The sequence below is a fragment of the Ailuropoda melanoleuca genome, chromosome 9, assembly GCF_002007445.2.
Source record: "Ailuropoda melanoleuca isolate Jingjing chromosome 9, ASM200744v2, whole genome shotgun sequence".
Taxonomy (NCBI): Eukaryota; Metazoa; Chordata; class Mammalia; order Carnivora; family Ursidae; genus Ailuropoda; species Ailuropoda melanoleuca.
Window position 1 is genome coordinate 43,428,755 of NC_048226.1, and position 22,643 is coordinate 43,451,397.

Sequence of the window (22,643 nt, forward strand, 5' to 3'; positions counted from 1 at the left end):
ATGAGCATGGAATATTTTTCCATCTTTTTGTGTCTTCCTCAATGTCTTTCAAGAGTGATTTATAGTTCCTATAATATAGATCCTTTACATCTCTGGCTAAGTTAATTTTATAGTTCCTATAATATAGATCCTTTACATCTCTGGCTAAGTTAATTTCAAGGTAACGTATGGTTTTTGGTGCTATTGTAAATGGGATGGATTCCCTAATTTCTCTTTCTTCAGTCTCGTTATTCGTGTATAGAAATGCAACTGATTTCTGAGCATTGATTTTGTATCCCACCACATTACTGAATTGCTCTATAACTTCTAATAGTTTGGGAGTGGATTCTTTTGGTTTTTCCATATAGAGTATCATGTCATCTGCAAAGAGAGACATTTTGACTTCTTCTTTGCCGATTTGGATACCTTTGATCCCTTTTTGTTGTCTGATTGCTGTTGAAAGGACTTCTAGTACTATGTTGAATAATAGTGGCAACAGTGGGTATCCTTGTCATGTTCCTGATCTTAAGGGAAAGGCTTCCAGCTTTTCCCCATTGAGAATGGTATTTGCTGTAGGCTTTTCATAGATGGTTTTTATGATATTTAGGAATGTACCCTCTTATCCCTACACTCTGAAGGGTTTTAATCAGGAAAGGATGCTGTATTTTGTCAAATGCTTTTTCTGCATCTATTGAGAGAAGCTGTTGTAAATTCTTGTATTCATCTATGTGTCTATTTTTCTGCTGGTACGCTACTGATTACTACAGTTTTATACGATAACTTGAAATCTGGAATTGTGATCCCTCCAACTTGTTTTCTCTTTCTAAGATTATATTGGCTATTTGGAGTCTTTTGTCGTTCCATACAAATTTTGGTATTACTTGTTCTAGTTTTATGAAAAATGTTTGTATTTTGACAGGGATTGCATTGAATCTCTAGATTTCTTTGGGTAACATGGATATTTTAACAATATTAATTCTTCTAATCCATGAACATGGAATATCTTTTCATTTGTGTCATCTTTAATTCTTTTAATCATTGTTTATAGTTTTCAGAGTACAGGTCTTTTCACCTCTTCTGTTAAGTTTATTCCTAGGTATTTTTTGGAGGTACAATTATAAATGGGATTATTTTCTTAATTTCTCTTTCTGCTTCTTCATTATTAAGTGTATAGAAATGCTACCAATTTCTCAGTATTAAGTTTGTATCTTTTAACTTTACTGAATTCATTTATTACTTCAAGTTTTTTTGTGTGTGTGTGTGGAGTCTTTAGGGTTTTCTCTATGTAGTGTCATGTCATCTGCAAATAGTATAAGTTTTACTTCTTCTTTACTGAATTGGAATGCTTTTATTTCTTTTTGTTGTCTACTTCCTATGGCTAGGACTTCTCTTACTATGTGGAATAAAAGTGGTAAGAGTGGACATCCCTGTCTTGTTCCTGACTATAGAGGAAAAGCTCTCTGTTTTTGCCCATTCAGGATGATAGTAGCTGTGGGTTTTTCATAGTTGGCCTTTATTAGGTTGAGGTATGTTCCCTCTAAGCCTACTTTGTTGAGGGTTTTTATCATGAATGGGTGTTGTACTTAAGATGCCTTTTTTGCATCTATCAAAATGATAGTATGGTTCTTATCCTTTCCTTTATTGATGTGGTGTATCTTGTCGGTTGATTTGTGAATATTGAAACCACCCTTGCAACAGGAATAAACCCCACTTGACAATGGTGAATGATTTTTTTAATGTATTGTTGGATTTGGTTTGCTGGTATTTTATTAGGAATTTTTCCATGTTCATCAGGAATATTGGCCTGTTGTGCCCCCTTTTTAAATGGAGTTTTTATGATTTTGGTATTAGGATAATGCTGGCCTCATAGAATGAATTTGGAAGTTTTCCTTCCTTTTCTATTTTTTGGAATAATTTGAGAAGTATAGGTATTAACTCTTCTTTAAATGTTTGGTAGACTTTACCTGTGAAGCCATCTGGACCTGGACTTTTGTTTCTTGGGAGTTTTTTGATTACTGATTCATTTCTTTGCTGGTTTTTGCTCTGTTCAAGTTTTCTATTTCTCCCCGTTTCAGTTTTGTTGGTTTATATGTTCCTAAGAATTTATCCATTTATTCTAGGTTGTGCAACTTGTTGGCATATAGTTTTTCATAATATTCTCTTAGAATTGTTTATATTTCTGTGGTATTGGTTGTTATTTCTCCTCTCTCATTTGTGATTTTATTTATGTAGGTCCTTTCTTTTTTCTTTTTGATAAGTTGGGTTGGAGATTTATCAATTTTACTATTTTTTTTCAACGAACCAGCTCCTGGGTTCATTTATTTGTTTTATTGTTTGTTTATTTGGTTTTAGTTTCTGTATCATTTATTTTGGTTGTAAGGTTATTATTTCCTTCCTTCCTTCTGCTGGCTTTAGGCCTTCTTTATTGTTCTTTTTCTAGCTCCTTTAGGTGTAAGTTTAGGTTGTTTATTTGAGATTTTCCTTGTTTCTTGAGGTTGGTCTCTGTTTCTGTATACTTCCCTCTTAGCACTGCTTTTGCTGTATCCCAGAGGCTTTAGACAATTATGTTTTCATTTGTTTCCATGTATTTTTTTATTTCTTCTTTGATTTCCTGGTTGACTCATTCATTTTTTTAGTAGCATCTTATTTAACTTCCATGTATTTGTGGTCTTTCCAAAGTTTTTCTTGTGGTTGACTTCTAGTTTCATAGTGTTGTGATCAGAAAAGATGCACATTATGATTTCAATCTTTTTGAATTTGTTGAGGCCTGTTTTGTGATGTAATGTGTGATCTGTTCTGGAGAACGTTCCATGTGCACTTGAAAAGAATGTGTATTCTGCTGTTTTAGGATGGAATGTTCTGAGTATATCTGTTAAGTCCACCTGGTCCAGTGTGTTATTCAAAACCATTGTTTCCTTGTTGATTTTCTGTTTAGATGATTTGTCCACTGATGTAAGTGGGGTGTTAAAGTCCCCTAAAATTATTGTATTACTCTCAGTGAGTTCCTTTATGTTCATTGTTAATCATTTTATATATTTGGGCGCTCCCATGTTGGATGCATAAATATTTACAGTTGTTATATCTTCTTGTTGGGTTGTCCCCTTTATGATTATATAATGCCCTTTTTTGTCTCTGGTTACAGTCTTTGTTTTAAAATCCAGTTTGTCTGAAATAAGTATTGCTACTCCAGTTTTCTGTTGACATCCATTTGCATGATAAACATTTCTCCATCCCCTCACTTTCAATCTGCAGGTGTCTTTAGGTCTAAAATGAGTCTCTTGTAGGCAGCGTATAGATGGGTCTTGGGTTTTGTTTTGTTTTGTTTTTAATTATCCGTGCTGACACTCTATATCTTTTGATTGGAGTGTTTAGTCCATTTAAATTCAAAGTAATTGTTGATAGACATATTTATTGCCATTTTATTACTTGTTTTGTCATTGTTTCTGGATATTTTCTCTGATCCTTTTTTGTCTTTGTCACTTTTGGTCTCTCCTTTGAAAGAGGCCCCTTTACTATTTTTTGCAGGGCTTGTTTAGTGGTCATGACCTCCTTTTGTTTTTGTGAGTCTGGGAAACTCTCTCTCCTTCTATTCTGAATGATAGCCTTGCTGGATAGAGTATTCTTCTCTACAGATTTTTCCTATTCAGCACTTTGAGAATATCATGTCACTTCCTTCTCGCTTGCCAAATTTCTGTTGAGAAATCTCCAGCTAGCTTAATGGGTTTTCTCTTGTAAGTTAAGGACTTCTTTTGTCTTGCTGCTTTTAAGATTTTTTTTCTTTATCACTATATTTTGCAAATTTAATTACAATATGTTTTGTTGTTGGCCTGCTTTTTTTGATCTTAGAGGAATTCTCTGTGCCTCCTAGATGTCTGTTTCCTTCCCCAGATTAAGGATGTTTTCTGCTATTATTTCTTGAAATAAATTTTCTGACCCCTTTTCTCTCTTCTGGGACTCCTATAATATGAATATTATGTTTGATGGAGTCACTGAGTTTTCTAAGTCTTTTCTCATGATTCTTCTTTCTTTTGCTCACGTTCATTATTTTCCATTATTTTGTCTTGAGGTCACTACTTTATTCTTTTGCTTCTTCCAGCCTGCTGTTCATTGTATCAACCCTGTTTCCGATCTCATTTATTGCATTCTTCATCTCTGATTGATTCTTTTTTTAAACTCCTTTATCTCTTTGTAAGAGTCTCACTGATGTCTTCTTTTCTCAAGTCCAGTGAGTATCCTTATGATTGTTGCTTTAAATTCTCCATCAGGCATGTTACTTATATCTGTTTTGCTTAGATCTCCGGCCTTGGCCTTATCTTGTTCTTTCATTTGGGATAAATTCCTGGAGTTTGTTCTGGCAGTCTTCAGTTGATTTCTGGGGCATTTAGGATGATTTGGTAGTTATCTAGTTGTGTTGGTGGGACAAGATTTGCCTAGGGTCCTTTTACTCCACCACCATCTTCCTCTCTTTATCAAAGTCTTTTAGAGTAGAAGGTTTTAATTTTGATGATGTACTACTAGTCAATTTATTTTTTAATGAATTGTCCTTTCTGTTTTATCTTTAAGAAATTTTAGCCTAACCCAGGAATCAGCAAACAGTGACCTGTAGTCCAGATCTGGCCTGCTGATTGTTTTTATATGATTTGTGTGCTAAGAATTATTTTAATTGAAATTTTTGAGATAACTGTAGATTCATGTGCAGTTGTAACAAACTGTAACAAGGTATCCATGAGCACTTACCCTAGTTTCTCCCAATGGTAAGAGTTTTTAAAACTATACAATTTAACATCACAACCATGATATTAACATTGACACTATCCACAAACCTTATGCAGATTTCCAGTTTTACTTATACTCATTTGGGTAAGAATGGTTTTTACATTTTTAAGTAAACTCCATGCCCAATGTGGGGCTCGAACTCATGACCCTCAAGAATTACATGCATTACTGACTGAGCCAGCCAGGCAGTTTTTACATTTTTAAATGGTTGAACAAAATCAAAAGAATAATATTTCTTGATGTATGAGAATTATATAAAATTCACATTTTAGTGTCCATAACTTTTATTGGAGCATAGCTACATTCATTCATTTATGTATTGTCTATGACTGCTTTTGCCCAATGATAGAAGAATGGAGTAGTTGTGACAGAGACCATATGTGGTGATCTCATTGCCTTCTACTGCTGCTTAGTGGACTGTAAATTGCAGTGATGCAGTTATAACTTGACAGCATTTTGTGTACCATGTATCACTGTAAATTGACATTATATTTACTTTTTAATTATCAGTGCATTCCCATCATGTCACAGCAAGAAGAGAAAAGTGGACTTTGAATACCATGCCTATAAGGCACAATGGAGGTTAAATTATCTTGTTAACAAACCGGATGGTAAAGCACTGTATTTATTGTGCAATGACACCATAGCTGTGCTGAAAAATGCAATATACATTGACATTCTCAGACCATTACAATATTCCCAACTCACAGGAAAGAAATAAGAAAAATTAGAAAATTCAATGTGGAATATCTCATCATGGTAAAATTTCTTTCCAAAAATAAAAAATAAGGCTGCAACCAAAATAAGTTTTTGAGTGGCCCATTTGTTAGCCAGACAAGGATTTCTGATGGTGATTAATTAAATCATGTTTGTAACATTTGAAAAAAAATGTGTCTAGAGAAAACATTTAAGATAATTAGTCTTTTGACAGAAGCAATTTCTCAAAGACTTGAGGACATTAAGAGTAACATCAGTAGTCAGTTACGAAAGAAGGCAAATTATTTCAAGTGGCTTTCCTTGGCTCCTGATGAGTTGAAAATGTTGTTGGTATTTCTCAATCATTTCTGTTTATTCAAACATTAAATACCAAGTTTGAAGTGATAAAAGTATTAACCCTATGAATAGTCTGCATGGAATAGCTACAGGTGGGAATATTTTCAAATAAGTTATGAAATGCTAATCAGTACAACCTGAAGGTGGTATCTGCTAAAAATGTATTACAACTGATAGTGGTAAAAATATGTGTGAAGCAGGAAAGTTTTGGTTGAACAAATTAACAAAGCTTTTGAAAACAAAAGCTGTTTAAAGCCTTTGGTTATTCAGTAGTACTTCACAGGAAATATTTTAGTCTATCATTTGTTATTGAACCGGTAGTGTTAACAGTGGACTTCATTCACTCTTGTGACTTAGCCACTATGAGTTCTGTGAATTTTTTGTCAGAAACAGAAATGAAATATCCTAGCTTGCTCTTCCACATAACAGTTCAATGATTTAGCAGTGGTAATGTTTTATTGTGATGTTTTTGAGCTCAAGCCCAAGATTGAAATTTTTCTGAAAGAGAAGAATCTCTTTGGATTACTATTATCAAGTGATGAATTTGCAAATTGGCTTTTGCTGCAACTTAATAAAGTTTATTAGTAGGTTCAGTCTAAAATTACAAGGAAAGCAGTATTTTATTTATATGAGTAATTTGTACTAAGGCAAAGTCATCTCTGTTTCTGTTGTTTGAATCACAAGTAATGTCAAGCTACTTTATATACCTTCTGTACTGTTGAAAGTTAAAACAAGAAATGCAATCTTCATTCCTACACGCATTTGTAGCAGATATTTTTTCCAGCAGAATTTTTTGGACTATGATGCAAATGTATAATGATAAATACACTCAATTAAAATCATATAATTCTAGATCAGCATCAGTATTTGGTAGTGCGTATCTGTGTGAACGACATTTTCAAAGGTAAAAAAAATCTATAAAATCTCATTACAAATCAACATTAACAGGTATACACTGCAATTATTTTTTTAAATTTATTTTTTATATTGAGATATAAAGCACACATCATAAAATTCATCTTTTTAAAGTGTACAACTTGGTAGTTTTCAGTATTTTCACAAGGTTGTACAATTACTATCTAATTCTACAACTTTTACTTCCGTACCAAAAAAACACCTCTTACCCATTAGTAGTCAGTAATTTTCCCATTCCCCCATCCCTTGCAACCACTATTTACTTTCTGTCTCTATGGATTTGCTTATTCTGAGCATTTCATATAAATGAAATAATAAATATGGCCATTTGTGTCTGGCTTCTTTCACTTAGCATAATGTTTTCAAGATTTATCCAGTGGTATACAGTTTCAGTACTTACGTTCCTTTTCCTCGTTGAATAACATTCCATTGTATGTGTGTATCACATTTATCCACTCATTAGTTGATGGGCATTTGGGTTGTTTACATGTTTTTTGCTATTATGAATAAAACTTCTAGGAGCATTCATGCACAAGATTTTGAGTACCTATTTTCAATATTTTTTAGTATATACTTCATAGAGGAATTTCTGGGTGTTGTGGGTTAAATTGTATCTTCCCAAAAGATATTTTGTAGTCCTAACCTTTGGTACCTGTGACATGACCTTATTTCGAAATAGGGTATTTGTAGATGTAATCAAATGAAGATGAGGACATACTGGATTAAGGTGAACTCTAATCCAATGATGAATGTCCTTATAAGAAGAGGGAAATTTGGAAAGAGAGACAGACATACACAGAGAGGAGGCAGCCACGTGACAAAAGAACAAATTGAAGTGATGCAACTCCAAGCCAAGGAAGCTAGGACTGTTGACATCAGCCAGAAACTAGAAGAGACAAGGAAGGTTTCTTTCCTAGAATCTTCAGAGGGAGCATGGTCTGAAATCACACATTGATTCTGAATTTCTTCATATGTATAAAAGAATAAATTTCTACTGTTTAAGTCATCCAGTTTATGCTAATTTGTTATGGAAGCCCTAGGAGACTAATACAGTGGGTTATATGATAATTCCGTTTAACTTTTTTAGAAATGTCCAACTGATTCAATAGCAGGTGCACCATTTTGCAATCCCATCAGCAATGTTTAAAGGCCCCAGTTTCTCCACATCCTCACCAACGAATTTTCTTTCTTTTCTTCCTTCCTTCCTCCCTCCCTCCCTTCCTTCCTTCTTAATTTTTTAAAATTATAGACATTCTAGTGGGTGCAAAGTGCTATCTCATTGTGGTTTTGATTTGCATTTCCTTAATGAGCCGTGATGTTCAGCATCTTCATTCTTTTGCATGTTGATATCCAGTTGTCCCAATACCATTGGCTGAAAAGATTCTTCATTCTCCACTGAATGATCTTGGTACTTCTATCTAAAGCCAATTGACCATAAATACATGTGTTTACATCTATCTCAACTATATTCCTTTGATATATATATATGTCTTTTTACCAGTATCACACTGTCTTGATTACTATTGCTTTGTAGTAGAATTTGAAATCAGAAAGTGTGAATCTCCCAACTTTGCTCTTCTTTTTCAAGAATGTTTTGCCTAGGGGCACCTGGATGGCTCAGTCATTGGGTGTCTGCCTTTGGCTCAGGGTGTGATCCTGGCATTCTGGGATCTAGACCCGCATCAGGCTCCTCCACTGGGAGACTGCTTCTTCCTCTCCCACTCCCCCTGCTTATGTTCCCTCTCTCGCTGGCTGTCTCTCTCTCTATCAAATAAATAAATAAAATCTTAAAAAAAATGTTTTGCCTATTTTGGGTCCTTTGTAATTCCGTATGAATTTTAGGATCAGCTGGATATTTCTGTAAAAGAAAGGCAGTTTGAATTTTAAAAGGGATTGTGTTGAATCTCTGGATCGATTTGGGGAGTACTGGTATTTTAACAATATTAAATGCTCCAATCAATGAACACAGGATGTCCATCTATCACTTGTGTCTTTTATTTCTTTCAATGATATTTTGTAATTTTCAGTGAAATCTTACGCTTCTTATGTTAAATTATACCTAAATATTTGGTTTTTATTTGATGCTTTTGTAAATGAATTTGATCTCTTCATTTTCAGACTGTTCATTGACAGGGTATAACTGATTTTTGTGTATTGATTATGTATCCTGAAACTTTGCTAAACTTACTTATTAGTTCTAAGAGATTTTTTCTTTTTTATTTATTGAAGTAAAATTGTTATATAACATTATGTTTCAGGTGTGCATTATAATTTGACATCTGTATATACTACAAAGTTATCACCACTAAAAGTCTAGTTATCATCCATCACTATACAATTGACCCCCTTTATTCATTTCACCTACTCTCCACTCCCTTCCATTTTGGTTACCCCCATTCTGTTCTCTGCATCTTGAGTTTATTTTTTGTTTTGTTTCATTTGTTCTTTTGTTTTTTGTGTTTTTTTTAGATTTCACATGTGATGAAATCATGTTGTCTTTTTCATCTGACTTATTTCACTTAGCATAACTTCAAGGTCCATCCATGTTGCCACAAATGGTTTTGTTTCTTTTTTATGGCTGAGAAGTATTCCATTCTCTATTCCACATTTTTTTCTTTAAAGATTTTATTTATTCATGTGTGAGAGAGAGAGAGAGGAAGAAGAGCACAAGCAGGGGGAGGAACAGAGGGAGGAGAAGCAGACTCCCTGCTGAGCAGGGAGCTCGATGTGGGACTTGATCCCAGGACCCCAGGATCATTACCTTTAGCTGAAGACAGACACTTAACCAGTTGAGCCACCCAGATGCTCCTACACTCCACATTTTCTTTCTCCATTCATTTATTGATGGGTATTTAGGTTGTTTCCGTTTCTAGGCTATTGCAAATAATGGTGCAATGAATATAGGGGTGCATATATCTTTTTGAATCAGCATTTTTTATTCTTTGGATAAATCCCCAGAAGTGGAAGAGCTAGATTATGTAGTAATTCTAACCATAATTTTTTTGAGGAATCTACATACTGTTTTTCTTAGTGGCTATGCCAATTTATATTCCCATCAACCATGTACAGTGGTTCCCTTTTCTCCACATCCTCTCCAATCATTATTTCTTTTCTTTTTGATAATAGTCATTCTAACTGGTGTGAGGTGATAGCTCATTGTGAGAGCTTTTGATTTGCATTTCCCTAATAATTTGTGATGTTGAAGATCTTGTTGTGTGTCTGTTAACTATCTGTATGCCTTCTCTGGAAAAATGTCCATTTAGCTCTTCTACCCATTTTTTAATCAGTTTTAGTTGTTGTTGAGTTGTATGAGTTCTTTATATATTTTGGATATTAACCCCTTGTCAGATACATGATTTGGAAAAATCACCTCCCATTCAGTAGTTTGTCTTTTGGTCTTGATAGTGGTTTCTTGTACAGAAACTTTTTGGCTTGATGTAATTCCATTTGTTTATTTTTGCTTTTGTTTCCATGGCCTTTGGAATCAGATTCACAAAAATATCACTAAGACCAATGTCAAGGAACTTAGTTTATGGTTTCAGGTCTTATATTCAAGTTTTTAATCCATTTTGAGTTAATTTTTACATATGATGGAAGATAGTGTAGTTTCTTTCTTTTGCATGTTGCTGTCCATTTTTCCCAACACCATTTATTGGAGAGACTGTCCATTCTCCATTGTATGTTCTTGGCTCCTTGGTGGTAAATTAATTGTCCATATATGTGTTGGTTTGATTCTAAGCTCTCTCTTGTTCCATTGATTTGTGTTTCTGTTTTTATGCCATACTGTTTTGATTACTATGGCTTTGTAGTATATTTCAAAATCAAGAAGTACAATACCTTCTGCTTTGTTCTTCTTTCTCAAGATTGCTTTGGTTATTTGTGATTTTTTGTGGTTCCATACAAATTTTAGAATTATTTGTTCTAGTTTTGTGAAAAATGCCATTGGAATTTTGATAGAGATTGCCTTGAAACTGGCCTACTTTAAAGCATAGAATATCTTTCCATTTACTTGTGTCTTCAGTTTTTTCTATTACTGTCTTATAGTTTTTAATGTATAGGTCTTTTATATCACTGGTTAAGTTAATTTCTAGGTATTTTATTCTTTTTGATGCAATTATATATGGGATTACTTTCTTAATTTCTCTTTTTGATAATTCATAGATATTAGGGGAATATCTTGTGGGAAGTTTTGTGATTACTAACTAAATATCTTGTTATATGTGTATTCTGGTTTTTAATTCCTTCTTGAGTTAGTTTTGGTAGTTTTATGTCTTTCTAAGAATTTTTCCATTTTATTCATCTAATTTGTTGGCATTCATTATATTCCCCAACAATCCTTTATATCTGTGTGTGGTTAGCAGGAATGTTTCCCCTTTTATTCATAATTTTAGTAATTTGATTCTTCTTTCTTTTTCCCTTTGTTAAAGATCTGTCAATATTGTTTATCTTTTCATAGAACCAACTTTTGATTTCATTGATTTTCTCTATTATTTTTCTATTCTCTATTTCATTATTTTATCTATAATTTTTATTATTGATTTAAAATTTAAAAAATAGGCATGTACAGCTATAAAGTTACCCCTGAACACTGCTATTGCTACATTCCATAGATTTTGGCATGCTGTATCTTCATTTTCTTTCATTTCAAACTATATTTAAAATTCCCTTATGATTTCTTCCTTGCTCCATTGGTTAAAAGTGCACTGTTTAGTTTCCACATATTGTAAATTTCCCATATTTTCTTCTCCAGATTTTTCCTCTCAAACTATTTTTGTTTGATTTCAATCTTTTAAAATTTATTGAGACTTGTTATATGGCTACAATGGAGAATGTTCCATGAGCATTGGAGAATGTGTATCCTGCTGTTCTATAGATGCCTATTGGATCTAGTTGGTTTATATTGTTCAACTTGTGATTTCTTTGCTGATTTTCTGTATAGTCTTTCCATTTTTGGAAGTGGCATATTGTTGAACTGTTTATTTCTTCTTTTAATTCTGGCAGTTTTATTTCATGTAATTTAGGATGGTTATTGGGTGCATTTATATTTATACTTGCTATAGCTTCTTGATGGATTCATGCTTTTATCATTATAAATTTCTTTCTTTGACTCTAGTAACAATATTTGCCTTTAATTTGTCTCATATTAATGTTGACTCTCTAGTTCTCTTTTGCTGACAATTTGCATTGTATATATTTTTCCATCATTTTACTTTAAGCATATTTTTGTTTTTGAATTTAAAGTGTCGTGTAGTCAGTATATATAGTTAGATCATTATATTTATTTATTTATTTATTTATTTATTTATTTATTTATTTATTTAATTGTTTTTAGAGAGGGAGAGGGAGGGGGAGAGGCAGAAGAAGAGGGAAAGAGAATCTTAAGCAGGCTGTATGCCCAGCATGGAACCTGACTTGGGGCTCCATCTCACAACCCTGAGATCATTATCTGAGCTGAAATCAAGAGTCAGACGCTTAATTGGCTGAACCACCCAGGTGCCCCTAGATTATGTTTTTAAAATCAAGTCTGCCGATTTCTGGCCTTTAAATGGAGATCTTCATCCATTTACATATAATTACTGTTAAGGTTAAAATTCATACTTCCCATTTTACTATTTTTTTTATATTTCCTTTTTCCCCTCAGTTCCTTCATTAATGCTGTCTTTTGTGTTAAATAGATATTTTGTTCTACTTCCTCTGTAACTGGGAATGTGAGCTGTGACTTCCTTCAGACTAACTGGGCTGGGGTATGGGACTAGTGCAAGTTAAAACAAAGCTCAATTTCTACTGAGATTTAGCTTTTTTTCCTGATTAGATGTTTCTTGGATTGCTACAAACCTTTTGTTAATTTCCAGAGTTCTGAAAAAGTTAATTTTGACAGTTTTCTGGGCCGTTTTTTGGTTGCTTATTATGGAGGGCCGAATTTTGGAGGTACTTACTCTGCCAGTTTTGTTGATGTCACTCTGCAATCAGTTTTGATCTTAGGAAACACTAACTTTGACATCCAATTAAGTGAAGTATTAACCCCCCCACCCCAAGTTCTATTATTCATATTCATATCCATATTGTGGACCAGTACTACAAAAAAATTGCACTCAAGTTATCATGGTTATATTTTGAATTTCTTCAAAAAATTTGTGGAAATTTGTTTTCTTTCTTGCTGTATAAGGAGCTATATAATATTTTCATTTTTTCTTCTTGGTCCAAAGCTGAAAATATTTATCTGGCCCTTTACAGAAAAGGTTTGCTGACCTCTGGTCTAATCCAGGGTCCAGAGATTTTCTTCTGTGTTTCTTCTAGAAGTTTTATAGTTTTAGGTTTTCCGTTTAGATCTATGATCCATTTTGAGTTATTTTTTTTTATTATAAGATATGGATCCACATTCATTTTTTCTATATGGATATGCAGTTATTCCATCACACTTTATTGAAATAGTTTCCTTCTCCACTACATTGTCTTTGCACCTTTGTCAAAAATCAGTTGTCTATCTATGTTTGGGTTTATTTCTGGGACTGTATTCTTTTCCCTTGATCTATTTGTCTTATATTTATGCCAGTACCATGCTGTTTTGATTACTATAGCTTCATAATAACTCTTGAAATAAGTGGTGTAAGTTCTTCGACTTTATTATCACTTTTTTCCCCCAGAATTGTTTGGCTATCCTAAGTCTAGCATTCTTTTTAGGTCTTTAACATTTTTATATGCAATTTAGAATTAGCTTGTCAATTTCTACAGGAAAGTCTTGCTGAGATTTTTATTGGGAGTGTGTTGAATATATAGAGCAATTTGAGGAGAGTTTACATCTTAACAATATTGAGTCTTTGGGCCTATGAACAAGGTGTATCTCTTCATCTGTTTAGGACTTCTTTGATTCTCTCAGCAGTATATTAATTTCTAATTCCAGAGTCTCGGAAATTAAGGACTACACACACTACAGTATTAAACATAAACATGGGAGCTCTGATTTTTGATCCATGTTGCCTGGATTTAAATTTCAGCTTTCCAGTTTACCAGCTGTGTGATCTTGGGGGAACTCCTTGACTTCTTTGCTTCAGTTTACCATTTATGAAATGGGAGTGATAGTGCTTATTCACAGGATTAATATGACTTAATATATATAAATTGCTTAGGACACTTCCTGGCACAGATTAATTACTATGTAAAGATCAGCTTTTGTATGCTGTGATAAGGAATTAATATATACATTATTTGATTAATACTATTAATATTGAAGGATGGTATGCCTAAAACTTTCTTATTGTACACAGGCAAATAGAAATTAAAGATATAGCAAGTGGCAATAACTCCAAAAACATTTTTCTTGAACCACAGTCTTTATTTTTTCCAATTTTTAAATTTAAATTCTAGTTAGTTAACATAGTAGAATTCAGTGGTTCAATAGTAGAATTCATTGGCTCATCACTTACATACAACACCCAGGGCTCATCATAAGAAGTGCCTTCCTCTGCCTTCATCTGTTTTGTTTCTATAATTACACATACGAGTGAAATAATATATTTGTTTTTCTCTGACTGACTTATTTCACTTAGCAAAATACACTCTAGCTCCATCCACATCACTGCAAATGACAAGAGTTCATTCTTTTTGATGGCTGAGTAATATTCCATTGTATGTATACACAACATCTTCTTTATCCATTCATTAGTTGATGGACATTTGGGCTCTTTCCATAATTTGGCTATTGTTGATAGTGCTGCTAAAAATATTGAGGTGCATGTACCCCTTTAAATCTGTATTTTTGTATCCTTTGGGCAAATACCTAGTAGTGCAATTGCTGGATTGTAGGGTAGTTCTATTTTTACATTTTTGAGGAATCGCCACACTTTTTTTTCCAGAGTGGCTGCACCAGTTCGCATTCCCATCAACAGTACAAGAGAGTTCTCCTTTCCCCTCATCTTCGCCAACACCTGTTGTTTCCTGTGTTGTTAATTTTAGTCATTCTGATAGGTGTGAGATGGAATCTCATCATGGTTTTGATTTGTATTTCCCTGATGCTGAGTGATGTTGAGAATCTTTTCATGTGTCTGTTGGCCATCCGGATGTCTTCTTTGGAAAAGTGTCTGTTCTTGTCTTCTGCCTGTTTCTTAACTGGATTCTTTGTTTTTTGGGTGTTGAGCTTGATAAGTTCTTTATAATTAAAAGCTTCATTTACTGTTGTTAGGTTGTGTATTTGAGACTTTTCTTGCTTCTTGAGGTAGGCCTGTATTGCAATATATTTCCCTCTTAGGACTGCATTAGCTGCACCAAAATGGGATGATTGTTAAATGAATTAAATGATATTGTGTATGTAAATAGACACCTGGTATATTGCTGTTGTGATTAAATAAAAATTGGGAAACAACTTGAATATATAAGGTATAGTAAAGGCAGGTGGTAGATATGTTATCCACAGATAAACAGGGACAAGGAATAATAAAACATACTCTTTTCTCTAAAAATGGTAGTTTTTATAAGAGTTTTTATATGGTAGCTGAATCTAGTATGTGTAATTGCCAAAATATATCTTGGATCAGTTTACATTTTACTCCATATCTGCCTCCATTTTCTTAGACCACTATCGTTTCTTGCATAAATGTCAACATCATTTCTTGTATGAACAACAGTCCAACTGGTGTTTTTTTGATCTTATCTCTTTCCAATCTATTTTTACATACTAATGAGAGCAAATGGCTTTTAGAAATGTAAATAGGTTTATGTTAGTTCTCAGCTTAAAACACTTGTTTCCCATTGTATTTAAAAATAAAATCAAAACTTCGTGACTACAAGTCTTACATGTTCTACGCTATGATACTTACCTTTCTAATTTCAGTGTTCTTTTTCCTTATTCTACTCTATCCACAATGGTCTCCTCTCAGGTCTTTAGGTGTCATACTCTTTTATGCTTTAGCATCTTTTTTCAGGTCAGCTGCTTGTGATGAGGGATAGAAGCAGAAAAATGTTCACTTTTAGCCCAGAAGGCTGACCTGTAGCCTGTATAGTTTCAATAAGGATCAAATACATGCCGGTTGCTATATTCTTAAAGGGTCTCATGACTGCCTGTACATCTCACTGATCATTAATATCAGGCTGAATGATAAGCACCAGAAAAATCTTGTAAAAGTTGTTTTATGAGTAGAAATTCAAAGAAAACATTTATTATCTATTACTCCCTGCACTCCCCCCACCCCCAAGCACTAAGCATATAACCACCAGCTTCATAGAGCAAAAGTGAAGCTCTTTCTGCCCATGGGTCCATTCCCGTGCTACTTAAATATTAACTTACTAAATTGCATCGTAAAATGTCTCAAGAATTCTTTCTTGACCATTGTGCTCAACAGTCCCACAACATTTTTAGTGGCCCAGACAGGGACAGTGGAGTGAATCCAAGAGTGTCAGTGCAAATTGTTAAGTCTTCTTTACTGCCATCTTTGTTTCTTAACTGTTTTTTCTCTTTTTTAGAGATGTCCTGAATAGTACAACATTTCAAAATATGTCTTGCCTGAGTGCTCAGAAAAGAATTTCTTTCTTGTGGCTACACTATGGAAAGGGACAAACTCCTGCCACACAGCTGGACACCAGTACCTTGGCTGTAATGGTGTTGGGCTCAGAAATCAGCTCTCTCTCTTTTTACTTGTTCTTTCAAATTTGTATTCTTCTCAGGCACTGGATGGACACACATGTCATTAGGACAGTCGCCGATCTTAAAACTCCTGTGTAAGGCTTCCTCCTGAAAAACCCAGTGGGATCTCTTGCTGAGCACAACATCCAAGATAGTCTGACTGCATGCTTCCCAAAAGGCACCAGCTGGAGCTATTACCCAGTTGGGGTACTCATCCAACTGGGGGCCACTCCCTTGCGACTGGATCATGGATAAAGCTCACAAGAAAGTTGTCTGGATTAGATAGGAGTTCCATACCTTCATTTTTTTCATGTCTTTCATTTGTCCTTACCCATGGGCTATTTCGTGTTCTTGGTCCTGCTTTCAGATTGAAAGGACTTCTAACTTAGATAGGTGATACTTAATATGACATAAAATAGCTGCCCGTTCTTAACAAAGGCCAGGATCTCTACCCCATTAATAACTAGATCTAGAGCCTTACAAAGGATATTATTATTGGTCACCAAATATATCAATTACCCCCAAATAGAAAGAGGCAACCCCAATCTCTGGGGGCATTTCAGTCCATTCTCTGGCACCTGTTTTGTCTAGAATGCAATGGGGAACTGAAGGGAGGTAGTGCAGAGGTGTCAGAGTGGTCTGGAAAGAGGATCCTCTTGCCACTCTGAACCTCAGGAAGCTTCAGCAATATTCCTGATGGGATGCCATTTAGAAGTGAAGGGGAATTTTGATAATGGACTCCTGGTTAGTTAATGTACTCTCCTCATTTTATAAGAATTAACTATGGGATCAACATTCTTGATCTCAAAGGACTTCTTGGGCTGTCTCCTAGCACATTGGAGTCAGTTTGGATTTAGAGCAAAAGCACCCCAAGCTGTTGGGCTATAAAAGATAGAAACCGATCCCCCAGGGTGTACAACTGTCTTGTAAACAGGTTGCTGCAAAGATCCTGTACCTGTCTCCCTCTGTTTTTTTCCTGAGTCATGTGTCTCCGCTTTGTTTCCTTCTTTTTTTGTGTGTCAGATCTGGAATATATCTTGAAAGAATTGTTGCTTGACTCTCGTCATATGTGGGGTTTTCTCCCTCATTCATTTCCTGAGTTAATGGCTATGATAATTGGAGCCAATTGTCTGGTTAGTCTACCTTGGAATAGGGACTTGAAGGAATATTCTAAAGCATCTGCCAAAATTCCTTTTGTTTTGGGGAGGTTCCCTGTCTTTTCTGGCCTGACATGGACTGCCTATTTTCACTTTTTGTTGGTGGGAAGAAAACGTATCTGTTCATCTGTCTGATCTGACAAGCTTAGGGTTGGCGGTTGTCTTTCTTTGCCCTCTGGGCTTTTATCTGCTTCCAGCCTAGCTGGCAGCACCTCAACTCTTTTGCCTCTTCCTCTCCCTCCTCCTATTTCTGCATTACCATAGGTATGGCTTGCCTAACTGGCTCCTATACCATCTTCTGTGCCTCTGGTACAGACTCCTATTCTTACTACCATCACTATCACAGAACAAAGGGCACCCCAAGCTGTTGGACCACCTCCTTATAGGTTCAAACTGGAGCACCTCCTGAATTAACATGAAAGGGTCCAAGGGTTCCCTTGGACTTAAACTTCCACTTCATTTCCCCACAAGTGCTCCTGATAAAACTTGACAGTGTGAAACAAATTGATTGACTTTAGTGGATCCAGGTGCAACATATTCAGTATTTGAGCTAATTTAAGTTTGTTAGTTTAATTGAGGTATACATGTCTTTATATTTATCAGCATTTACTATAAAACTTTTATTCTTCCAAAGTTTACTAAACATCAATCAAATAAGCTCCCATTATCTCTGTTGCAATTTGTCGCAATTAAATAATAGTTAATTTTGTCTGTCTTCATGGTAATTGTTAACAAATAGGTTGAATAAATAAAAATGTTTTATCAGTAAGACTTTTAAATAGCTTTCAAAATTTTTAGTAACCTGAACCTTTGAAATTCTGATAAGTTAAATGAAAAATTGTATTGAATTCATTGGATATCTAAGTCTTTTCCAAATAAGATAAAATACTGAAGCATTGGTTATTGAACAAGGGTTATCTGTTTTGGCTTCTTATCATGGAGAAACTGAGGATACTTGGGTTTGTTGGTAAATATGCTTTATGTTTTATTGAAAGATTGTACTATGGAAAAACATGTTTTATTGAAATTATGAAATGTATTCATGAATTTCAGGTTTAAAGAGCTCTGGTGTAACAGTTCACAATTGATTACTAAATTTTCTTGGATTGTTGATTTGCTCTTGATAAGAAAATATAAACAAAGTTTTTTTATTTATCTGCTCAGAAAAACAAAAGTTCCTATGGTTTGTCTTTATCAGGTCTTGGATTACTTAAGAAAGTTAAAACTTAATGAGCTAAGTTTTGCTAACAACCAAATAGCTTCCTGTAGAATTTCTTATTGACACTTTGGTTAAATATAAATATTGAATTTATAATGATCTATAATCCTATTTAGGTATGTGCTTTAAAACTTTCTAAGGTTTTTAACAAGCCTCCCAAGATTTAAATGGTAAATTAAATCTTTTTGACTGATTAGGTTTGTTTTATTTGGTATGTTAAGCTACTTGGAAAGCACTGTCACATCAATAATGATAAGCCTTAGGTTGTATTGTAAGGGTAAATGCTCTAACTCTTCTGGAAAATATATGAAATTCCTGAAGTTTTAATATGTCCTGGTATAAGGTCATTACTTGAATTATTGAAATGTATGTCACAGAAATAACCAGATTTCTTTGTTAATTTCATTATAATGAATTCTCATATCAGATCTTTAACCATGTCCATTTCTGAGGTTTTTTTTTTTTGTCATTAATAGTCATTGTTCTGATGCTCTTGCAAAATGTATTTCATTTCGAGATTCATAAAATGGACTTTTCACAAATATAGGTTTTCGATATCTATAAAATCGCTATGCTGAATTGGGTAAGAATTTCCAGAACTAATGGAAAAGCTTCATTTAAACAGAGCAAAAATTAGTAACACAGGACTGAATGAATTGAGAAAAATGATTATTGTTTTTTAATGATTCTTGTTGGAAACATTGCTGGTTCTTTAATGTTTGCCCTTCCAGATATAAGGAAACTTTTTCTTAATATATCCATGACTTACAGAAATATGATAAAATATTCCTTTGTGAATAAATTGAAACTTCTAACTTTTCCCCCTACCTGAACCCTCCAGAATTCAGAAACTGTCAATGAGTATTCCTTTCTTTCATGGCAATTATGATTATTTTCATAAGTTCAATGAGAATCTGTTCTCCTTATAACAGGACACCATTGGAAACATTGGTTATATTACTAAGGCTTTCACTGGAATGTCATATTTGAGAGAGACATGCATAGACTCAGGTATAGAATTAAGGTTGACTTTATGGAGTCAATAAAATCCCCTTGAGAAAGTTGGCCTGATACCTAGCTTACAGAGTCCCCACCAGCCTTACCAGGTGAATAAAGAATGTCACTTCATGGCAGGTGCAGGAAACCTTAGGATATTTTGGGGATCTGGAGAAGAGAAATATCCCCAAATCCATAGGTATTGTGGGCAAGTCTAGCAACAAATATTTGGCTTGGCTCTGGCCTTGAGAGGCTGTTAAAAGTTCAATCTAGAGGTTCTTTATAAAAAAAGTTCTAGCAAAGCAGATTTTAAGTGATTTTAGTGATCAATCACTGCCCTTCTGAGCTTATATAAATAATTAAGCCAAGTTTGTTAAAATTGGATTTGTTTTACAAATTAATTAGTCTTGACTTGGCTATCTTTAGAAATAAGGGTGAATTGAGAGAGAAAAATTATGTTTCAATAATGCATCCTTATGGATGTTAAATTCTAGATTTGATTGGCTTTAAATATTTGTTGTTTACCTAAGCTAGACAACTGGAGGTAAACTTCAGAGAGATTGCCACAATAGCTCATATATAGATGATGTTCCTGCTTGTTACTCTGTGGGGACGATAAAAGGAACACCATGGACATATGATTATTTAAACAGCTGGACGATAGGATGGGTTCCCCAACAATTGTGTAACCCAGCTGTCACCTTGATCAATTCTATGTGGCTGGGATAACAAAATTGTTCCTTAAAAATCAGAGTATAACCACTCCATGGGGTTAACTATGAACTTGTGGAGATAATGGATGGCCCTACCTTCCTTATAATTGGATTGAGAAAATGCACTTGGGGATGCCCTTATCTATCAGGATACATCCTCTTCTACTTGCCAGTAATTTCTTGTAATTAGGATATTGTTAAGGCTAGACATCAGGCAAAGAAAGCTTCTTAATGGTTTTATTCCTTAGCTATATTTGTCCTGGGAGCTGACTCTATTGATGTAAAATTACAAATAGAGGCTTTAGTCAATCATACCTTAACCAAACTCAAAATGAAGTCACCCCAATACCAGCGCATATAGGGATATTTCTGTTACTAAAAAATAATGTTTCTTGCTGGCCTATGGTAAATGTTACATGACACTTTTCAGGCCATAAGAGGCTTTTTTTTTTTTTAATCCTCAGACTATCAAAATTTTAACTGAATATGCCAACCCACAGATAGGCTCAAGACAACAAATTCTGTGACTACGTAGTCTTTCCTATCAATATACCCAGGAAGGATTATATCAAATATGGAATGGATATATGTGGCTTAATCCTACAATAGGACAACTAAGTGAAAGGGCTTTTTTATTTTTATTTATTTATTTATTTATTTATTTATTTATTTATTTATTTATTTTTAATGCTGGAAACAGAAAAACCATATCCTTGATTTATGGTCCAAAAATACTTGCCAACTGGGAGAGCTCCCTGCAGAAGCCTGTGACCATACCATTATTTTATAGGCAGCTGATTGGTTTGCTACTGACTGGACAAGGGAACCAGACATCAGATGGTTAGCACGTAATGGAACACAGTGGTAGTGTAGGCCAAATTTGTGGCCATGGAGTCCACCAGGTTGGACTGGAACATGTACTGTAGATCATGCCTGGATGCATGGCTGTGGCACTAAGACTACAATAAGTCCAGCTGATCTTCCATATATAAAACAATGATGGACAAGATCCATGTTCTGTTGGTATTACCATCTATCTGATATTGATTTTTCTTCTATCGTAGGTTTAGAAAATGGCATATGGCATATGGAGGCCCTTAATAAATACACAATTAAGACCTTAAATGACTCAAATAGCATTGCATTATTAAACAGTAAGGTAACTCAAATGTGTATAACAATTCTACAAAATAGAATGGCATTAGATATCTTAACAGCAGGACAAGGAGGAACATGTGTTATTATTAAACTGGAATGTTGCATCTACATTTCAGATTATGACAAAAGTATAACAGGATTATTTACTGATATAAATAACCAAATTGGTACTTTTAAAAGCCCTACATAGCACTTAATGATTGGTTAAATTCCTGGTTGGGAGGTGGACTGTGGTCTACCCTAAAGGGTTTCTTTGTCATATTTCTTATTTTTATTATAGTATTAATCCTAATATATTGTCTCTTTTACTTTGTTCTCTCCTATTGTTGAGATACATGCAATCAGTTCCTGACTCCTTCGTCCAGCTGACAGATAATCCTTATGACTCGAAACAAATTCACCCAATGTCCACTCTGTACTCTGCAGCAATGGTCTTCTGTAATAGTTACTTGTAGGGACATATAGTGACCAATTTTGTAGTGACAGATAGGGACATCTTGATAGCCACTGTCAGCTTGAAGAAGTTCAAGAGGATGGACCCTTTGCCCTTCAATAACCTTAAAGATTTAAGGACCAAATATTGGTCAGGGGGAAATGATAAGGGATAGAAGCAGAAAAATGTTGAGCTATAGCCTGCATAGTTTCGATAAGGATCAGATACATGCTGGTTGCTATATTCTTGAAGGGTGTCATGACAACCTGTACATGTCACTGATAGCTAATATTGAACTGAATGAAAAGCACCAGAGAAATCTTGCGAAAGTGGTTTTATGAATAGAAGTTCAAAAAAAACCATTTATAATCTAATATTCCCTGCACGCCCCCTCCCCCTTGAGCACTAAGCATATAACCACCAGCTTCATACAGCAAAAATGCAACTCTTTTTGCCTATGGGTCCTGTCCCTGTGCAACTTAAATAAACTTGTTAAGTTACACCGTAAAACATCTCAAGAGTTCTTTCTTAACCGTTGTGCTCAATAATCCTGCAATGTTTGGAGTGCTTTTTCATGTGATTTTTTACATGATTAGCTCATTTTCATCTTTCAGAATTGAGCTAAAGT

At 34.4% G+C, this 22,643-nt stretch overlaps 1 pseudogene; it reads right to left on the bottom strand.

Moving 5' to 3' along the window:
* LOC109489514 overlaps positions 1-16,588 on the bottom strand; it is a 32,771-nt pseudogene extending 16,183 nt beyond the window's left edge.
* Between the last annotated feature and the right edge of the window lie 6,055 nt (positions 16,589-22,643).